This window comes from Bos taurus, chromosome 10 (assembly GCF_002263795.3).
Source record: "Bos taurus isolate L1 Dominette 01449 registration number 42190680 breed Hereford chromosome 10, ARS-UCD2.0, whole genome shotgun sequence".
NCBI classification, from domain to species: Eukaryota; Metazoa; Chordata; class Mammalia; order Artiodactyla; family Bovidae; genus Bos; species Bos taurus.
Window position 1 is genome coordinate 6,237,548 of NC_037337.1, and position 16,928 is coordinate 6,254,475.

General features: G+C 41.5%; 1 pseudogene; it reads left to right on the forward strand.

The window, feature by feature from the left end:
• The first annotated feature begins 15,653 nt into the window (after positions 1–15,653).
• Positions 15,654–16,506, forward strand: LOC781028 (clathrin light chain A-like; annotated as a pseudogene).
• Positions 16,507–16,928: the final 422 nt, after the last annotated feature.

A 16,928-nucleotide genomic window follows, 5' to 3' on the forward strand; every position in this document is an offset into this window, starting at 1 on the left:
GTACATGTGTCTCTTTCAATTCTGGTTTCCTTGGTGTGTATGCCCAGCAGTCGGATTGCTGGGTCGTATGGCAGTTCTATTTTCAGTTTTTTAAGGAATCTCCACACTGTTCTCCATAGTGGCTATACTAGTTTGCATTCCCACCAACAGTGTAAGAGGGTTCCCTTTTCTCCACATCCTCTCCAGCATTTATTGCTTGTAGACTTTTGGATCGCAGACATTCTGACTGGCATGAAATTGTACCTCATTGTGGGTTTGATTTGCATTTCTCTGATGTTGAGCATCTTTTCATGTGTTTGTTAGCCATCTGTACGTCTTCTTCGGAGAAATGTCTATGTAGTTCTTCGGCCCATTTTTTCATTGGGTCATTTATTTTGTCTTTGCTTTTTAATATGCTGTCTGGGTTGGTCATAGCTTTCCTTCCAAGGAGTAAGCATCTTTTAATTTCATGGCTGCAATCACCATCTGCAGTGATTTTGGAGCCCAAAAAAATAAAATCTGCCACTGTTTCCACTGTTTCCCCATCTATTTGCCATGAAGTGATGGGGCTGGATGCCATGATTTTAGTTTTCTGAATATTAAGCTTTAAACCGGCTTTTCCACTCTCCTCTTTCACTTTCATCAAGAGGTTCTTTAGTTCTTTGCTTTCTGCCATTACAGTGGTGTCATCTGCATATCTGAGGTTATTGATATTTCTCCCAGCAATCTTGATTCCAGTTTGTGCTTCATCCAGTCCAGCATTTCTCATGATGTACTCTGCATATAAGTTAAATAAGCAGGGTGACAATATACAGCCTTGACATACTGCTTTTCCTATTTGGAACCAGTCTGTTGTTCCATGTCCAGGTTTAACTGTTGCTTCCTGACCTGCATATAGGTTTCTCAAGAGGCAGGTCAGGTGGTCTGGTATGCCCATTTCTTTCAGAATTTTCCACAGTTGATTGTGATCCACACAGTCAAAGGCTTTGGCATAGTCAATAAAGCAGAAATAGATGTTTTTCTGGAACTCTCTTTTTCGATAATCCAATGGATGTTGTCAATTTGATCTCTGGTTCCTCTGCCTTTTCTAAAATCAGCTTGAACATCTGGAAATTCACAGTTCACATATTTCTGAAGCCTGGCTTGGAGAATTTTGAGCATTACCTTACTAGCGTGTGAGATAAGTGCAATTGTGCAGTAGTTTGAGCATTCTTTGGCATTGCCTTTCTTTGGGATTGGAATGAAAACTGACCTTTTCCAGTCCTGTGGCCACTGCTGAGTTTTCCAAATTTGCTGGCATATTGAGTCCAGCACTTTCACAGCATCATCTTTTAGGATTTGAAATCACTCAACTGGAATTCCATCACCTCCATTAGCTTTGTTCGTAGTGATGCTTCTTAAGGCCCACTTGACTTCGCATTCCAGGATGTCTGGCTCTAGGTGAGTGATCACACCATCGTGGTTATCTGGGTCATGACGATCTTTTTTGTACAGTTCTTCTGTGTATTCTTGTCACCTCTTCTTAATATCTTCTGCTTCTGTTAGGTCCATACCGTTTCTGTCCTTTATCAAGCCCATCTTTGCATGAAATGTTCCCTTGGTATCTTAATTTTCTTGAAGAGATCTCCAGTCTTTTCCATTCTATTGTTTTCCTCTATTTCTTTTCACTAATGACTGAGGAAGGCTTTCTTATCTCTCCTTGCTATTTTTTGGAACTCTGCATTCAAATGGTATATCTTTCCTTTTCTCCTTTGTTTTTTGCTTCTCTTCTTTTCACATTTGTAAGGCCTCTACTAATAATACCCCATTAGTTTCTCCTCCTCCAACTTACCTTCCACCTCACCCCCAGAGCAGCCTTTGATCTTATCTCTTCCACAAGGTAAAATTACTCCTTGGAATGGCATTCAAGGTCCCATTTAAGATGGTTTTGTGTTCCTTTCCAGACCTCTATTCTTCATTCTCTCTCCTTTAAGCACTGTCATTCAGATATAACTGAGCCACTGTCTCCCTCAGCTGCCTTCACCCTGGCATGCTTCTGCAATCCTGCACACTTTTATTTCTGTTATTTCTGTCTAGAATTTCTTTTTCCCTTATTGCTCATCTGGAAAACCATTCATCCTTCACAACCTAACTTAATGATCATCACCTGCTTATATCTGCCTACCTTCCAGACACCTATTACAGTGTATGCAATGTTTTGTTTCCAGTCCTGTCTCCTCTTACAGAGCTGGGGGAAATCCATCATCCTTAGCCATGTGTAACATAAATCAGATGTGAGAAGAAAAGTTTAAAATTATTTTTACAAAATGATTATTTTGACTGGTGGGCTTTAAAATGCTTTGTATTTCTTATGCATATTTTATAATATGTTAATGCAGAAGTACAAAATATAATTTAGAAATCATAAATAGAAATTATTATTGCAGATGCATGCTCAAAGTGTTTTCTACAAATTGGTGTGTCCAAGGAAAAATTTTGGAGAGCGTACTTCTTTTTTTTTTTTTCTGATTTACATTTTTATTTTTATTTTTTTAACTTTTATTTTATTTTTAAACTTTACAATATTGTATTAGTTTTGCCAAACATCGAAACAAATCCACCACAGGTGTACCAGCGTTCCCCATCCTGAACCCTCCTCCCTCCTCCCTCCCCTACCCTCCCTCTGGGTCGTCCCAGTGCACCAGCCCCAAGCATCGAGTACCGTGCATCGAACCTGGACTGGTGACTCGTTTCATACATGATATTATACATGTTTCAATGCTATTCTCCCAAATCTCCCTACCCTCTCCCTCTCCCACAGAGTCCATAAGACTGATCTATACATCGGTGTCTCTTTTGCTGTCTCGCAAAAAATGGGCCAAAGAACTAAACAGACATTTCTCCAAAGAAGACATACAGATGGCTAACAAACACATGAAAAGATGCTCAACATCACTCATTATCAGAGAAATGCAAATCAAAACCACTATGAGGTACCATTTCACGCCAGTCAGAATGGCTGCGATCCAAAAGTCTACAAGCAATAAATGCTGGAGAGGGTGTGGAGAAAAGGGAACTCTCTTGCACTGTTGGTGGAAATGCAAACTAGTACAGCCACTATGGAGAACAGTGTGGAGATTCCTTAAAAAACTGGAAATAGAACTGCCTTATGATCCAGCAATCCCACTGCTGGGCATACACACTGAGGAAACCAGAAGGGAAAGAGACACGTGTACCCCAATGTTCATCGCAGCACTGTTTATAATAGCCAGGACATGGAAGCAACCTAGATGCCCATCAGCAGATGAATGGATAAGAAAGCTATGGTACATATACACAATGGAGTATTACTCAGCCATTAAAAAGAATACATTTGAATCAGTTCTAATGAGATGGATAAAACTGGTACCTATTATACAGAGTGAAGTAAGCCAGAAAGAAAAACACCAATACAGTATACTAACACATATATATGGAATTTAGAAAGATGGTAACAATAACCCTGTGTACCAGAGCGTACTTCTAGACAATATACTCCTTAATAATGGATGGGACCTTGATGTCAAAACCAGACTTGAACTTGCTAAGTTCTCATTCACAGCCCAAAGTGCTAAATCTCCCAGGAGATTTTCATTGCAAAGCTGAGCAAAACTGTCAGCTAAAAAGTAGAAGGACCATCCCCCAGGCCCTGACACACAAACAGGCAATTACTGAGGAAGATTTTATGGAATGTTGTAGTTTTCCTGGACTCCTGGTAATAAATTTAAAAAAAAAAATGTTTCTGGGTAGGTAGGAAGTAAATGCCTGCTGCTTTTATGGGATGTATCAAAGGTTTGTATCCCCTTGAATCAAAACAAATCATGCCTGAGGAAGAATTCTAGGGAAAGACTAGCACAGGTAATTCTTCTCTTTATGATCTATTCTGGAATAGTTGTTTGTATAGGGGAATCCCACAGTATCTACATTTCTGGCATAAACACAGCATAGTTGAGAGAAAGAGTGTGAATTTACACTGTTTGTCAATAAACAGTCCTCGTTCAAGAGACTTTTGCCACTTCTGGGTCAGTAGCTTGATCTTTGTCTACTGCCATAAATAAAAGTGATTGCTTAAATGTCCTTGTCACCAGAACAAAATGACTTTCCCTACATTTAAAAACAAGTGCTGACAACTCCAAAAACAGATTATTTCTAACAATAATAGTTGAGCTTTTCCACATACGCACTGTGTCCTGGGCACTCTGCTACCTACTTAATCCTCAGTGTTTTCAATATTCCCATTTTATAGATCAGAAAACTCAGAGCTTGAATGGCTTGCCTGAGGAGTTGCAATTAGTCTCTTGTGGAGCAAAGATTAGTGCCCACGTCTGTCTTCAACTACAGTGAAAGCTTTTAACTATCTCGCTAAACCAAGTCTAAAAATAAATCAATTAATCCAAATGAAGGGGCTGGAGAACATTAAGAAGTTTTCCCTGTTCTCAAATTCTAAGATTACTTGAAAAACATGTTCTGAAATATTATGTAATATATTCTGAAGTCAAAGAACCATGCCTTTGTTTAACAGCCACTGTTCTGGAAGCTCCATTCCTTAGCACCCCATCTAGCCAGCCAAATACTCAAGGTTGCCCATACAGATTACATGCTACTGAGACAAAAACAAAAGTCCAAAATCTATGGTTATACCAAAAGACTGTGTGTCCCCGCCATCGAAGCACATGTGACTTCCTGCTGTTTTCTCCTTGCCAGATGTAGAAATGAATGTCTTAATCCCAGGAAATTTTTATAATTGCTAAAGATGACTATTGCAGCTTTTTTCAGAAACATGGGCTCATTTTTAGAAAAGAAAAAATAAAAAAGATTGCATAATGGCTGAGTGGAAATTCACAAGCAGATAGTCAGGCAAGCATACGTTGGATACACATTCCTACTGTAGAAAAAGAGAAATGCATTTCAGCTTAAATACTAGTTTTGTTATGTTTCTAAATGAGAGATAATTTTTAAGGAGTTTAACTTTTTAAACAAATTGTGTATCAAATAAATACTTCTAGAGATCTCGTCATTAAAAAGAACAAAGATAAAATGTTTCAGTAGAATATCTAATTTAAAAAGAATGGCATGAACAAAGGTTGTTCTCTCATAAGAGGGAATTAAAAAAATAAAACTGATGGAAATCTTGAGCATGTGTATATTTCTCTTCAACTTGCAGATTCTGCCTAGATCCTGGCCATCCCCATCTCTGTAACCATTCAGTTCTTGACTAGCTCCTCCCTTTGCTCTTCTCTCCCCCTCCATCCAGCCCACCACAGGAACTTCCTAAGATCCATCCTTGGTACTCCCTTTCTTTTTTCTACCCTCTGTCTTCTTTTTTTCAGTGTATTTTTTACTGAAGTAAAGTTGACTTACAATGTTGTGTTATTTTCAAATGTACAGCAAAGTGATTTAGTTATATATATATTTGTGTGTGTATATATATGTATGTATAAGAATGTGTGTGTGTATATATATATATATGAATGTTATTTATCAGGTACTTTATCAGATTCTTTTCCTGTATAGGTTATTACAAAATACTGACTATAGTTCCCTGTGCTATACATTAGGTCCTGGTTGGTTATCTATTTTATATATAGCAATGTGTGTATGCTATGCTATGCTATGCTAAGTCGCCTCAATCGTGTCTGACTCTGTGTGACTCCATAGACGGCAGCCCAACAGGCTCCCCCGTCCCTGGGATTCTCCAGGCAAGAACACTGGAGTGGGTTGCCATTTCCTTCTCCAATGCATGAAAGTGAAAAGTGAAAGTGAAGTCGCTCAGTCGTGTCCGACTCCTAGCGACCCCATGGACTGCAGCCTACCAGGCTCCTCCGTCCATGGGATTTTCCAGGCAAGAGTACTGGAGTGGGGTGCCATTGCCTTCTCTGAATGTGTGCATGTTACCCCCAAATTCCTAATTTGTCTCTCCCCTTCCACCTTTCTCCTTTGATAACCATAAGTTTGTTTTCTATGTCTGTGAGTCTGTTACTCAGCCATAAAGAAGAATGAAATAATGCCATTTGCAGCAATATGGATGGACTTAAAGATTGTCCTACTGAGTGAGGTGAGTCACAGAGAGAAAGACAAATATCATATGACATCCCTTCTTTGTGAAACCTAAGAAAAAAAAAGATACAAATGAACTTATTTACCCCCTTTCTTTTGCAGGGACCCTTATCACTGCCCGTGTTCCAATTTTCATTTCCACATATATAGCACTGTCACACTCTTTAGCTGGCATCTCTCTTCCAGGCTCCAGCCTCATTTTTCTAATTGTTCACTAAAACTGTTTACTTTGAAGTATTCAGCAAATTCATTCAGTCATTTAACAAGTGAATGTTTGAGAGCTGTTCATGTGATTGACATTGTGGAGATCCTGGTGAAGGAAGCAGCCCTTGTGGAGGTCCCTGCCTTTGTGGATCTTAAATTCTAGAGGCAAAAGATAGACCAAAGAGTAAACTGAAGCTAAATCTATAGTTGAATGGTGATAAGTGCTTCTCAGGGAAGGGAAATAGGGAATTTTGAGGGGAGAGTGATGACTTTAAAAATGGTCATCAGGTCATTAGTGTGGGCCTTGCTGAAAAGGTGCTTTCTGAATTAAGACTGAAGGAGGTGAGGGAGCAAGATTAAGAATGCAGGTTTGAAATTCTCACATTTTTTTCTTAATTTATCCCTCTCTGCATCTCCCCTGTGGTAACCATAAGTTTGTTTCCTATGTTTGTGAGTCGATTTCTGTTTTGTAAATAAGTTCATGTGTATCCTTTTTTTAGATTCCACCTATCTGTGATATATGTGATATTTTTCTTTCTCTGTCTGACTTCACTCAGTATGATAATCTCTAGTTGCATCTGTGTTAATGTAAATGACATTATCTCTTCCTTTTTATGGCTAAGTAGTATTCCATTGTATATATGTACCACATCTTTATCCATTCCATATCTTTATCTGCTTCCATATTGGACACTTAGGCCACTTTCATGTCTTGGCTATTATAATAGTGCTGCTATGCACAGTAGAGTGCACACATCTATTCAAATTATGTTTTCTCTAGATATATGCCCCGGAGTAGGATTGCAGGGATTTTATGGTATCTCTACTTCTAGATTTTCAAGGTTAGAGAGTCTTGCAAGAAATGCAGGAGGAAATTTTTTTAAAAAGGAGGCAGTGGATGTGTATCAAGCATCCATACCAAGGAGCTCTGAGACTAGTTCTCACCAGCACCTCAAGGTCAACATGCCAGAACCTAAACTTGTCACCTGCAGAAACAGCACAACTTTTTTCTTTTGGTGATTCCTTCCGTCAACATCACCAAACACAAGACCTGGCTCAGGCCAGTTACTCACTGTGCTTTTTAGAAGAACAAATGAACAGCTATTCTATGCTCTAGACGAACAAGGATAAATAAGAGTACCCCCACTGAAGGAGCAAACGCCCTGAGCAGAAAGATGGCATCTTAGTTTTGGTTCCCCCAGATGCAGGCCCTGGGTTAAGGATTTGGGTACAAGTCATTAACTTGGAAGGTAAAGGGAAATACTGGTAGGGGAGCAAGAAAGGGAGACTAGATTAGGAGAGCATACAATTAGAGTGTATTGTGGAGCCAGCTAGCACTTATCAAGCCAGGGAAACTCCAGGAGGCCAGACAGACACAGCTCAGATCCTGCCCCAAGACAGGCAAGCTAAGGTACTATACCCCAACTCCCATCAAGCTTTGGCTGAGGGCTAATCCTAGAGGGTATTATTTCCTGAGCCCCAGTAACAAGAGAAAGCCCTTGGGCAGCTACAAGATGCATATCGAAAGGATAAGGGGAAATGGCTACTGCTAATACAGTGGAATATTTATGACACCTAAGGTGACCTCTGGAGAGGTGTGGAAAAGCAAATGCAGTGTAATGCGATAAGTTAGTAACAGGGCTCAGCTGATATGAATCAGTCCCCACCTCGTGACTGGGCTCAGCATGTCTATAAATGAACATTTGTTAAATAAATGTACAAAGTACAACAAGAAATAGACCTGAGACAGCAACTATTTCCCAAAATGCATTTGCCGCAGAAACTGGCTAGCATTTTACCTTTTTCTTTTTTTCTTAGGAAACCTACATTTCCCAGCCTCCTTACCAGTTAGGTGAGGTCATGTGATTGAGTTCTGACCAATAGGATGTGGTCAAAAGGGATGTCACCACCTCCAGGCCTGGTCTACTAGACCCTCTCAAGCACAATCCTTCCTGCTTTCTCTTCTTCTGTCTTCATGAGATATTCTGAGGGCCTAAAAGATGGAAGGATTTGGGGTCCTTGAATTTGCCACTTGGAGAACTGCCTTGAGGAACAGTTTCATCAGGGGACAATTATGTTGGACATTTGTTGCAAAGGAAGTAAATTTGTATTGGATGAGGCCACTGAGATTTTGGACCTGTTTGGTGGAGCAGCTAGCCTACCCTAACACAGTGGGTATTCAGTACATATTTGTGAACACATGACTGAATGAATGCTAATTGGAAGGGATGGTCTATTTCACTCTGCTCAAAGTTGGCAATGCTAGCGGGAAGCTTGAGAAAGGTGGGGTTTTGACAATAGCTGAAGGGAAAGGTGAAATGACATGAATAACCAATTTCATTTCACTCCTAGGGTCGCCCAAGGCCAAGCCTGCTATCACCCTATAAGCAAGGCCTGTATTATTTAAATTTCCCCTGCAGAAATATGAGCCCATTTTGCTCTATCTTATCCCCAACAAAAGTGGAAAAGGTTTGGCTTCCTGCCTGCATAAAATTACCTCTCATACACTTCATGGTTTTTGTTAAGTCACCCTCTCAGTGCTCCTAAATTCTCATTTCATAAGTTAAATATGGAGACTAGTTTTGCAATTTCAGCCCTTTGGAAAATCCTCTTTGCAAGAGAATCAGTGGCTGAGGTTAAATTTACATGGAGTGGTTTTTTCCAGAGTTGGTTGGCTGATCCTTCTCGTCTTCCTTGACTCCTCCTTGAAGGAAGGAGGCTGAGGCACACTACAGCCTAGAGATTTTCAAATGGAAATACAGAGCTTAGAATAATAGAAGTATTAGACACTAGCTTTGTGCTTTACACTCTTGGTCTTACTTGATTCTGGCAACAATCCTATAAATAAATCTTATTATTCCCATTTAACAGATGGGAAAACTGAGGCAGAAATACATAGATGAATTCATGGACAAAAGGTCACACAGCTGATATGTTGTGGGAACACACAAATGTTCCCACATTTGAACAAAATGAACCCAGTGCTGTTCATTTTCACTATAATATGTTGTTCTGGTGCCACAAGCAGGTTATTTACTATTATAGTGTCCCCTCTTTCCTCCATAAAAGATAAAGTCCTATCCCCAGCACCTAAGCGTATGAGCTTATTTAGAAATTGTATCTTTTGCAGACAATCAAGTTCAGATCAAGTTAGGATTTGAGAAAGGGTGCTAATCCAATATGACTGGCATCAGAAAAAGGGGGAATTTTCACACAGATATGTACACAAGGAAGATCACGTGAAGACAGAGTGAAAGACATCTGTAACCAAGGGAATCCAGAGGTGACCAGAAGCTAGGCGAGAAGGATGGAGAAGATTCTCTGTCACAGCTCTCAGAAAGAAACAGCCCTGATTTCAAACTTCTAGCCTCCAGAACCATGAGACAATACATTTCTGTTGTTAAGCCACTGATCTGTGGTCCTTGGTTGCAGCAGCCCCAGGAAACTCATGCAGTTAATGAGTGTATCTTGGAATCTCAGTGTTCTCATCTGCACAGAAGGAAGATGAGCAACGTCTAGTTTAGCAAGTTTCGGGGTGTGTTGAATGAGATAATACACACGCTGCACCAAGAAGGATGCAGTGTATCAAGTGCACTCAAAGGGCTCAGTCGATAGCAGCGGTTATTATTAACATTGAAAGTGAAAGTCACTCAGTTGTGTCCTACTCTTTGCAACTCAATGGACAGTAGTCTGCCAGGCTCCTCCGTTCATGGGATTTCCCAGGCAAGAATACTGGAGTGGATAGGCATTTCCTTCTTCTGGGGATCTTCCCAACCCAGGGATCAAACCTGAGTCTCCTGCATTGCAGGCAAATTCTTTATTGTCTGAGTCGCCAGGGAAGCCCAATTATTGTGTATGAAAAATTCTCCCTATGACATTGCAGAAAAGCTACCACTGGTTTTTTCCCCACCCCTTAATCACTCATGACTGAACAACTAACACTTCATTAATTATTTCACAAAATGAGTAGAAAGTCATTTATCTCACATGTTTGCATGAGGAATAAAAGAAAGCATCTAAGTTATTACTCCACTATCTATTTCTGTTCAGCTGCAAAGAGACATGATTATTTGCCCACATGGTCTTATTTCTTGCTGATGAAATGTTTATGAAGCTGTGACCCATGTGTCCTGTCTCTAAGCAGGGTTTCAGTCTCACAGACACAGTCCAACAACCAAAAACCATTTTCAGTATAACCCAAGTCCTTAAACCTGTTCCTCCAGCGCAGTGCATCAGCACCTTTCAAAGGTCCCTCTCTGTTCCCACATTCTGCAGCCTGCTCCTTAGCTTCCAGCTCCCAGTTTCTCCAAAAAGCGCCACCTTCTGCCCTCTTCCACTCTATTCTGTCTCCCTCCCCATCCATATTCTGTGTTCCTGTCCCGACTCTGACCTTGAATGATAGAAGTTAAATCATGAGGCAAAGATGAAAGAAGGCGGGGTACCACCACTCTCTAGCGGCAGCAGAAGATGAAACTCTGAGAGCACTTGTGGCTTCATCATTCTTTGTCCCGTTACAAGGAGTGCATCCCCATCAAGCCATGCAATGAGATAGGGCTAATTTAATGAAAGGACAATGTCAAAAGTACAGTCAATATGATCTGAATTTAAATTCTATATCTGGAAAATGCTAGCTGGACATGGTACTTAACTTCTCTGAACCTCTGAATGCTTATCTGCAAAATGAGGCTACAAATGCACATTTCACAGAGTATGCTGAGGATTAGATGAGATCATAAATGTGAATCACTTGGCCAGAGCAGGCACATGCTTGCTGTTAATAATAACTACCAATTTATGAAACAAGCTTGATTCAGAGGATAATAGCAGCATGCCAATTTAGTTTTATTGGTGGTGTCCCTTTTTTATTTTTAAAAAGTTATTTATTTTTTAATTGAAGGATAAATGCTTTACAGACTTATGTTGGTCTCTGCCAAACATCAGCTTGAATCAGCCATAGGTGTACATATGTCCCCTCCCTCTTGAACCTCCCTCCATCCCCATCCTGCCCCTCTAGGTTGTTACGGAGTCCCTGTTTGGGTTCCCTGAGTCATATAGCAAATTTCCACTGGCTACCTATTTTACATATGGTAATGTAAGTTTCCATGTTACTCTCTCCATACATCCCACCCTCTCCTTGATTCAGAGGATAACAGTAGCATGCAAATTTAGTTTGATTGCTGGCATCCCTTTAAATGTATCTTTTAAGGTAAGTTCTCTTCCTTCCCCTGGAAGAAATTCAGGATGGACTCCAAGATTTTTTCTGGTCATTCTTAGATAATAAAATTCCTTCAATCAATCCAATTGCCCAAACAACCTGATCCAGTTCAGTTCAGTTCAGTCACTCAGTCGTGTCCAACTCTTTGCAACCCCATGAATTGCAGCACACCAGGCCTCCCTGTCCATCACCAACTCCCAGAGTTCACTCAGACTCACATCCATCGAGTCAGTGATGCCATCCAGGCATCTCATCCTCTGTCATCCCCTTCTCCTCCTGCCCCTAATCCCTCCCAGCATCAGAGTCTTTTCCAATGAGTCAACTCTTCGCATGAGGTGGCCAAAGTACTGGAGTTTCAGCTTTAGCATCATTCCTTCCAAAGAAATCCCAGGGCTGATCTCCTTCAGAATGGACTGGTTGGATCTCCTTGCAATCCAAGGGACTCTCAAGAGTCTTCTCCAACACCACAGTTCAAAAGCATCAATTCTTTGGCGCTCAGCCTTCTTCACAGTCCAACTCTCACATCCATACATGACCACAGGAAAAACCATAGCCCAGTGGTTTAAATGTCTAGTCCAGTGCATGGATCATAATTTTTCCCTCTTCTCGGGCAGACTAGCTACTTACAGAGAGAATAATAACTTAGGTACCCTTTCTCCTGCCTGCTCTATGCATCCATCCCTCTCCAGCCTTACTGATCTAGGCTCTTCTCCACAAGGGCTGGAGCTACTGGAGGAGGAAGGAGGAAAATACATTTAATTTGCTTAGAAAAGGAATGCTTTGATTGGTGTTGCAAATGGGCTCTTAGATGGCAATTCTTCAGAAGTCCTCCCACTCTTGTTGCTGGGAACAGCAACCTCATTGTCCAAAGACCTCTCATGACCTTCCCCTTCCTAGAGATAAAGCCAAGAAACCAGAGCATGGCCTTCAAGAATCCAGTGGGTGGCCCCATACCACACTTTCAGGCTTACCTCCTGCCTGCTCTTCCAGCTCCCATCACGTAGTCTTCATTGCAGCTTCATGAAACCTGCAGCTCTTTCCAGAACAGATCAGCCTCTTTTACACACTCCAGGCTATGTATTTGTAAAGGCAAATCCCTCCTCCTAGAACCCACGTCTCTTTCCTATTTCTGGCAAAGGGTAGCCCTTCTGTGAAGATATCAACTAAAACACTGTATAATGGGGTTTATACAGTGGTGGCTCAGTGGTAAAGAATCCTCATGACAATGCAGGAGACATGGGCTCGATCCCTTATCCAAGAAGATCCCATGTGCCATGTGGCAAAAGCCACCACAACTATTGACACTGTGCTCTGGAGCCCGAGAACCACAACTGCTCAGCCCAAGCACCATAAAAATGAATCCCATGTGCTCCAGAGCTCATGCTCTGCAGCAAGAGGAGCACGAGAAGCCCGTGCACCATCAAAGCCCACACAGCAGCAAAGACCCAGCACAGCCAAGAACAAATAAATAAATCATACTAAAACACTTTGACAAAGGAGCCCTTCCACCTAAGTGAGGCAATACATACATTAATCAATAGCGTTAGAGCAGCCAGCTAGCCATTTGAGGAAAAATACTTGATGCAAAATTTCTACCTCAGTATTTAATGGTGGAGTGTTGTTTTTCTTTGATGACTAGTGAGGCTGAATATATAGTTCACTTATTCATTGTTGGGTTTTCAGTTTTGTGACTTGCTTCCTTTTCAAGTCAAACTTGACTATTCATTGATTTCTTATAGATTGGTAAGAGGATTTTGAACACTGAGGACATTAGCTCTCTGTCTGTTATGTATGGTGCAGACCCCTGCCCCCCTCCATCTGTGCACTTTCATTTTAATTTTGCTTGTGGTGTTGTTTAATAAATTACAATCTTAAACTTTTATGCCACTAGATCTATTAATCTTTTCCTTCATGACTTCTGATTTTGCTGTCATGCTTGGGAAGTCTTTATCCAACTCATGGCTATATGAATATTCTTCTAAATTCTCATCTTATGCATTAATTATTTGCTTTCTCCCCAGTTTTATGGAGACATAATTGATATTTAATACTGTGTAAGTTTAAAGTATACAATGTAATCCTTTGATAAATGTACATATTTTGAAATGATTACCACAATGTTAGGTAACATTCATTATCTCACATAGTTTTTTTTTCTTGTGATGAGAACTTTAAAGATCTACTCTCTTAGCCATTTTCAAATCTACAATAGAGTACTGTTAACTGTAGTCACCATGGCATATATTATATCCCCAGAACTTATTTATCTCATAGATTGAAGTTTGTACTTTTTGGCTCCCTTCACTCCTTTACCACACCTTTCACCCTCTGCCCTTGCCAACTACCAATCTGTTTTCTGTTTCTCTGAATTCATTTTTTAAAGCTTCTGCTTGTAAGTGAGATCATACATACTCTGTCTTTCTCTGTCTGACTTACTGTACTTAGCAATGCTCTCAAGGTCCATCCTTGTCGCAAATGGTGCTGTTTCCTTCCTTTTATGCCTGAGTAATATTCCTGTGTGTGTTGTATTTCCTTTATCCATTCATCTGTTGGTGGACACTTAGGTTGTTTCCATATCTTGGCTATTGTGAATACTGCTGCAATGAACATGGTGGTACCAAGATACCTTCTAGATGGTGTTTCTATTGTATCCAAGGGCAGGATGCCTTGATCAAATGGTAGTCCTGTTTTTGAGTTTCTGAAGAACTTCCTTAGTGCTTTCCATAGTGCCTATACCATAATTATTTGCTTTTAATTATTTAATTCTTCAGAGATAAAAGGACCTAAGCAACACTAAACTCTGCCAAGAAAATCATCCCCACCATACCCAGCAGTCCCAGCATGTCAGCAGAAGACCCCAGTAGCCAACAGGATAAAACAGACCAAATAATGGTGCCCTGGAGACCTGCCTCATCATGGTCAGGCGGGAAATTGTAAAACATGAACTCTCCTTCCTTCTCCAAACATTCCTGCCCCTGTCCCAGTCCCAGGAAGATTAGATCCAAAGATAGGAAGAGAGTGGGATGTCCCAGAGACAGACTGCTTGCACTTCCTCAATCCCACATAGCGACAGAAGACAAATCAAAAAAAAACAAACTATCCCCCCGTCCTCATCTTGAGGTCCTCAAGCCACAGGCCTGGCATAAGTTGAAAATGGGAGATAATTTTGAATCAGACACTATGTTAGATTTTGAATAGACTGTAATATGTAACTACAATTACAGAGAAATTATGTCATCTGTTCAAAGTCTCTTCAAAGGATCTGATCTCCATTGAGAGAGAGACTTCGAGCATGTTTCAAAGGTGACATCGTTTCATTTGTGTCCCTCCTTTAATCGATAACATTTTTAAAAAAGAGGGTACAATGCAAAATAGCTAGAGAGTTCCACACTTTACATGCACATCCAAAACTGTCCACAAGAAAAGAGGGATATTTACTTCTCCTCGTTATTAAGCCAAAATACCAAGCTTCACTCTGATTATACTAACTTGATTAGGCCTGAAACAACCAGCATTGCCAAGGCAAAAGTCAGTCCTGCTCCCTCCTCCAGCTTGTCTCTGAGACCAGGCACAAGCACAGCAGCCACTGCCGGACTCAGGAGTCTGCCAGTCAGTTGGTGTGTCTATTAAAAAGCAGAGACATCACTTTGCCAACAAAAGTCTGTCTAGTCAGAGCTATGGTTTTTCCATAGTCATGTGTGGATGTGAGAGTTGGACTATGAAGAAGGCTGAGTGCCAAAGAATTGATGCTTTTGAACTATGATGTTGAAGAAGACTCTTGCAAGCCCCTTGGACTGCAAGGAGATCCAACCAGTCAATCCTAAAGGAAATCAGTCGTGCATATTCATTGGAAGGACTGATGCTGAAGCTGAAGTGCCAATACTTTGGCCACCTGTTGGGAAGAACTGGCTCATTGGAAAAGACCCTGATGCTGGGAAAGATTGAGGGCAGGAGGAGAAGGGGACGACAGAGAATGAGATGGCTGGATGGCATCACTGACTCAATGGACATGAGTTTGAGTAAGTTCCAGGAGTTGGTGATGGACAGAGAGGCCTGGCATGCTACACTCCATGGGGTCACAGAGTCAGGCACGACTGAGCAACTGAACTGAACTGAACTGAAAGTTGGTGCTGGCCGGTTGGTGTGTCTCTGAAAAGTCAATGCCGTTGAACCTCCTGCCATGGCTAAGTAAGATCCGTTCAGTGCCCCCTCTGGTGGTCCTACCCTGGAGAACCGAGGGGCTGGTGAAGAGGACCCTGCCATGGCCTTCTTGGCATAGCAGGAGAGTGAGATTTTGGGCGTCAAGAACGACGAGACCTTCACCATCCTGGAGGGTGGCAGTCCAGATGCTGATGACGGAGTGATGAATGGCAAATACTACCAGGAGACTACTGGGCCGACAGACAGTTACGCAGCTGTTTCACAAATGGATCTGTTGCACTCAGACAGAACCTGAAAGTATCCTGTAAAGGACAGAATAGCAAACTGAATGCTTGGAAGCCCTTGATGCCAATTCTTAGAAGCAGGAAGCAGAGTAGAAAGAAAAAGCCATCAAGGATCTGGACAAGTGGTATGCGAGGCAGGCTGGCAGCTCCAGAAGACAAAAGCCAACAACAGGGCAGCGGAAGAAGCCTTTGTACATGACATTGAGGAGTTGTCCCCAGGCACTGAGTGGGAACGGGCGGCCCAGCTGTGTGACTTTAACCCGAAGTCCAGCAAGCAGGCCAAAGACATCTCCCATGGGCATTCTGTCCTCATCTCCCTCAAGCAGGGCCCCCTGGTGCAGTGAAGAGCCACAGGTCTACAATATCTTAATAGTGAAGCTCTTCACGGTAATTGCATTAATTATGTTGAGTTGTTTTGGACCAAATCTTTTGTCTTTAGAGTTGATCATTCTTTGTGATTGCACATTTCCTTCAACTGTGTTCTCCCTGGCATTCAAAGAGGAGGGGAGGTGGTGGCAGAGGAAGGGAGGGAGGCCTCCCAAGGGCAGCCTCAACCTATGCTTTTGTGTATTATTTTGAGAATAAATTTGTTTCAAACAATAAAAAAATAAATAAGTCTGACCTGATTAGCTTAAGCTAGGTTTCTACCACCCCTGAGCCAATCACTGAAATGGAGCAGATGTCTCTAGTCCAGTAAGAATTCACCCCTGGAGAAAGTGAAGAAAATGAAAGTTGCTCAGTGGTGTCCCACTCTTTGTGACCCCATGGACTATACAGTCCATGGAATTCTCCAGGCCAGAATACTGGAGTGGGTAGCTATTCCCTTCTCCAGGGTATCTTCCCAACCCAGGGACTGAACCTAGGTCCCCCGCATTGCAGACGGATCCTTCACCAGCTAAGCCACCAGGGAAGCTGCTGGAGAAGGGGAGGACTAATGGGGAATGGAAGAGACAATAAATAGAATCACTCCCTACCTATCCCTCTGGTCAATGAGGTCTCTTGGCCCTCCC